We start from the raw sequence: 5,909 nt of genomic DNA on the forward strand, positions 1-5,909 counted from the left end.
AATACAGAGAAGTGCTTAAAGGAGCTGATGGAGCTGAAAGCCAAGGCTCGAGAACTACATGAAGAATGCAGAAGCCTCAGGAGCCGATGCGATCAACTGGAAGAAAGGGTATCAGCGATGGAAGATGAAGTGAATGAAATGAAGTGAGAAGGGAAGTTTAGAGAAAAAAGAATAAAAAGAAACGAGCAAAGCCTCCAAGAAATATGGGAATATGTGAAAAGACCAAATCTACGTCTGATTGGTGTACCTGAAAGTGACGGGGAGAATGAAACCAAGTTGGAAAACACTCTACAGGATATTAATCAGGAGAACTTCCCCAATCTAGCAAGGCAGGCCAACATTCAGATTCAGGAAATACAGAGAATGCCACAAAGATACTCCTCGAGAAGAGCAACTCCAAGACACATAATTGTCAGATTCACCAAAGTTGAAATGAAGGAAAAAATGTTAAGGGCAGCCAGAGAGAAAGGTCGGGTTACCCTCAAAGGGAAGCCCATCAGACTAACAGCGGATTTCTCGGCAGAAACTCTACAAGCCAGAAGAGAGTGGGGGCCAATATTCAACATTCTCAAAGCAAAGAATTTTCAACCCAGAATTTCATATCCAGCCAGACTAAGCTTCATAAGTGAAGGAGAAATAAAATCCTTTACAGACAAGCAAATGCTGAGAGATTTTGTCACCACCAGGCCTGCCCTAAAAGAGTTCCTGAAGGAAGCGCTAAACATGGAAAGGAACAACCGATACCAGCTGCTGCAAAATCATGCCAAAATGTAAAGACCATCAAGACTAGGTAGAAACTGCATTGACTAACGGCAAAATAACCAGCTAACATCATAATGACAAGATCAAATTCACACATAACAATATTAACTTTAAATGTAAATGGACTAAATGCTCCAATTAAAAAACATAGACTGGCAAATTGGATAAAGAGTCAAGACTCATCAGTGTGCTGTATTCAGGAAACCCATCTCACGTGCAGAGACACATATAGGCTCAAAATAAAGGGATGGAGGAAGATCTACCAAGCAAATGGAAAACAAAAAAAGGCAGGGGTTGCAATCCTAGTCTCTGATAAAACAGACTTTAAACCAACAAAGATTAAAAGAGACAAAGAAGGCCATTACATAATGGTAAAGGGATCAATTCAACAAGAAGAGCTAACTATCCTAAATATATATGCACCCAATACAGGAGCACCCAGATTCATAAAGCAAGTCCTGAGAGACCTACAAAGAGACTTAGACTCCCACACATTAATAATGGGAGACTTTAACACCCCACTGTCAACATTAGACAGATCAATGAGACAGAAAGTCAAAAAGGATACCCAGGTATTGAACTCAGCTCTGCACCAAGCAGACCTAATAGACATCTACAGAACTCTCCACCCCAAATCAACAGAATATACATTTTTTTCAGCACCACACCACACCTATTCCAAAATTGACCACATACTTGGAAGTAAAGCTCTCCTCAGCAAATGTAAAAGAACAGAAATTATAACAAACTATCTCTCTGACCACAGTGCAATCAAACTAGAACTCAGGATTAAGAATCTCACTCAAAACTGCTCAACTACATGGAAACTGAACAACCTGCTCCTGAATGACTACTGGGTACATAACCAAATGAAGGCAGAAATAAAGATGTTCTTTGAAACCAATGAGAACAAAGACACAACATACCAGAATCTCTGGGACACATTCAAAGCAGTGTGTAGAGGGAAATTTATAGCACTACATGCCGACAAGAGAAAGCAGGAAAGATCCAAAATTGACACCCTAACATCACAATTAAAAGAACTAGAAAAGCAAGAGCAAACACATTCAAAAGCTAACAGAAGGCAAGAAATAACTAAAATCCGAGCAGAACTGAAGGAAATAGAGACACAAAAAACCCTTCAAAAAATTAATGAATCCAGGAGCTGGTTTTTTGAAAGGATCAACAAAAATGATAGACCGCTAGCAAGACTAATAAAGAAAAAAAGAGAGAAGAATCAAATAGACACAATAAAAAATGATAAAGGGGATATCACCACCAATCCCACAGAAATACAAACTACCATCAGAGAATACTACAAACACCTCTACACAAATAAACTAGAAAATCTAGAAGAAATGGATAAATTCCTCGACACATACACTTTACTAAGACTAAACCAGGAAGAAGTTGAATCTCTGAATAGACCAATAACAGAATCTGAAATTGTGGCAATAATCAATAGCTTACCAACCAAAAAGAGTCCAGGACCAGATGGATTCACAGCTGAATTCTACCAGAGGTACAATGAGGAACTGGTACCATTCCTTCTGAAACTATTCCAATCCATAGAAAAAGAGGGAATCCTCCCTAACTCATTTTATGAGACCAGCATCATCCTGATACCAAAGTCGGGAAGAGACACAACCAAAAAAGAGAATTTTAGACCAGTATCCTTGATGAACATTGATGCAAAAATCCTCAATAAACTACTGGCAAACCGAATCCAGCAGCACATCAAAAAGCTTATCCACCATGATCAAGTGGGCTTCATCCCTGGGATGCAAGGCTGGTTCAATATATGCAAATCAATAAATGTAATCCAGCATATAAACAGAACCAAAGACTAAAACCACATGATTATCTCAATAGATGCAAAAAAGGCCTTTGACAAAATTCAACAATGCTTCATGCTAAAAACTCTCAATAAATTAGGTATTGATGGGACATATTTCAAAATAATAAGAGCTATCTATGACAAACCCACAGCCAATATCATACTGAATGGGCAAAAACTGGAAGCATTCCCTTTGAAAACTGGCACAAAACAGGGATGCCCTCTCTCACCACTCCTATTCAACATAGTGTTGGAAGTTCTGGCCAGGGCAATTAGGCAGGAGAAGGAAATAAAGGGTATTCAATTAGGAAAAGAGGAAATCAAATTGTCCCTGTTTGCAGATGACATTATTGTATATCTAGAAAACCCCATTGTCTCAGCCCAAAATTTCCTTAAGCTGATAAGCAACTTCAGCAAAGTCTCAGGATACAAAATCAATGTACAAAAATCACAAGCATTCTTATACACCAACAACAGACAAACAGAGAGCCAAATCATGAGTGAACTCCCATTCACAATTGCTTCAAAAAGAATAAAATACCTAGGAATCCAACTTACAAGGTATGTGAAGGACCTCTTCAAGGAGAACTACAAACCACTGCTCAAGGAAATGAAAGAGGATACAAACAAATGGAAGAACATTCCATGCTCATGGGTAGGAAGAATCAATATCGTGAAAATGGCCATACTGCCCAATGTAATTTACAGATTCAATGCCATCCCCATCAAGCTACCAATGACTTTCTTTACAGAATTGGAAAAACTACCTTAAAGTTCATATGGCACCAAAAAAGAGTCCGCATCGCCAAGTCAATCCGAGCCAAAAGAAGAAAGCTGGAGGCATCACGCTACCTGACTTCAAACTATACTACAAGGCTACAGTAACCAAAACAGCATGGTACTGGTACCAAAACAGAGATATAGATCAATGGAACAGAACAGAGCCCTCAGAAATAACGCCACATATCTACAACTATCTGATCTTTGACAAACCTGAGAAAAACAAGCAATGGGGAAAGGATTCCCTATTTAATAAATGGTGCTGGGAAAACTGGCTCGCCATATGTAGAAAGCTGAAACTGGATCCCTTCCTTACACCTTATACAAAAATCAATTCAAGATGGATTAAAGACTTAAACGTTAGACCTAAAACCATAAAAACCCTAGAAGAAAACCTAGGCATTACCATTCAGGACATAGGCACGGGCAAGGACTTCATGTCTAAAACACCAAAAGCAATGGCAACAAAAGACAAAATTGACAAATGGGATCTAATTAAACTAAAGAGCTTCTGCACGGCAAAAGAAACTACCATCAGAGTGAACAGGCAACCTACAAAATGGGAGAAAATTTTCGCAACCTACTCATCTGACAAAGGGCTAATATCCAGAATCTACAATGAACTCAAACAAATTTACAAGAAAAAAACAAACAACCCCATCAAAAAGTGGGTGAAGGACATGAAAATACACTTCTCAAAAGAAGACATTTATGCAGCCAAAAAACATATGAAAAAATGCTCACCATCACTGGCCATCAGAGAAATGCAAATCAAAACCACAATGAGATACCATCTCACACCAGTTAGAATGGCAATCATTAAAAAGTCAGGAAACAACAGGTACTGGAGAGGATGTGGAGAAATAGGAACACTTTTACATTGTTGGTGGGACTGTAAACTAGTTCAACCACTGTAGAAGTCAGTGTCGCGATTCCTCAGGGATCTAGAACTAGAAATACCATTTGACCCAGCCATCCCATTACTGGGTATATACCCCAAGGACTATAAATCATGCTGCTATAAAGACACATGCACACGTATGTTTATTGCGGCATTATTCACAATAGCAAAGACTTGGAACCAACCCAAATGTCCAACAATGATAGACTGGATTAAGAAGATGTGGCACATATACACCATGGAATACTATGCAGCCATAAAAAATGATGAGTTCATGTCCTTTGTAGGGACATGGATGAAATTGGAAATCATCATTCTCAGTAAACTATCACAAGAACAAAAAACCAAACACCGCATATTCTCACTCATAGGTGGGAATTGAACAATGAGAACACATGGACACAGGAAGGGGAACATCGCACTCTGGGGACTGTTGTGGGGTGGGGGGAGGGGGGAGGGATAGCATTGGGAGATATACCTAATGCTAGATGACGAGTTAGTGGGTGCAGCGCACCAGCATGGCACATTTATACATATGTAACTAACCTGCATACTGTGCACATGTACCCTAAAACTTACAGTATAATAGTAATAATAATAATAAAGAAGAAAAAAAGAATAATTTTTTTAATTTTTAATTTTTAATTTAATTTACATGAGATATTTTGATACAGGCATAAGATGTGTAATAATCACATGAGGGTAAAAGGACATCCATCACCTCAAGCATTTATCCTTTGTGTTACTATTTAGTTATACTCTTAGTTATTTTTAAATGTATAGTTAAATTATTATTGACTATATTCACCCTGTTGTACTATCAAATATGAGATCTTATTTATTATTTGTAACTGTTTTAACCACTAACTATCTCCACTACGCCTCCTCACCACTATTATCCTTCCCCGTCTCTGGAACCCTCATCCTACTATCTCCATGCGTTCAATTGTTTTAACTTTTAGCTCCCACAAGTGAATGAGAACATGCAATGTTTGTGTTTATGTGCCTAGCTTATTCATTTAACATAATGTCCTCCAGTTCCATCCATGTTGTTGCACATGACAGGATCTCATTAAAAATAGTGAACATGGATTGAAGGCTGCCTGTAAACTAAATACTGCTTTTAACACTGTGCACACTTTATCTCATTTCAATGTTACGACACCCCAGGTCACAGATGAAGAAATGGAGGCACAGAGAACTTAAGCAACCCAATGTCACCAAATATTGAGTAGAAAAGTCAGGAATAGAATCCAGGCAGCCTGAATCCAGAATCCTGCCCTCTTTCATAGTTTGTTTTATTTTAAACTTTAAAAAGTTGAATAATACAACATTTGAAGAGAAGTGCACAAATTATAAATACGCATTCAATACATGATCACAGGGGTCAGCAAAATATAGCCCGCAGGAAAATTCCATCCTGCCACCTGATTTTGTAAATAAGGTTTTACTAGACTGCAATAATTCATTTATTAATTGTTGATGGTTGTTTTGGGGCTACAACAGAGTTCAGAAAGCCAGAGAAGAATGGCCCCCAAAGCCTGAACTATTTGCTATCTGTTCTTCTTCCTAAAACGTGTTGCCAATCTTTGTGTTATCACATTGTGAGGGCAACTGGGAACCTATCAT

The sequence above is a fragment of the Pan paniscus genome, chromosome 7, assembly GCF_029289425.2.
Source record: "Pan paniscus chromosome 7, NHGRI_mPanPan1-v2.0_pri, whole genome shotgun sequence".
NCBI lineage: Eukaryota > Metazoa > Chordata > Mammalia > Primates > Hominidae > Pan > Pan paniscus.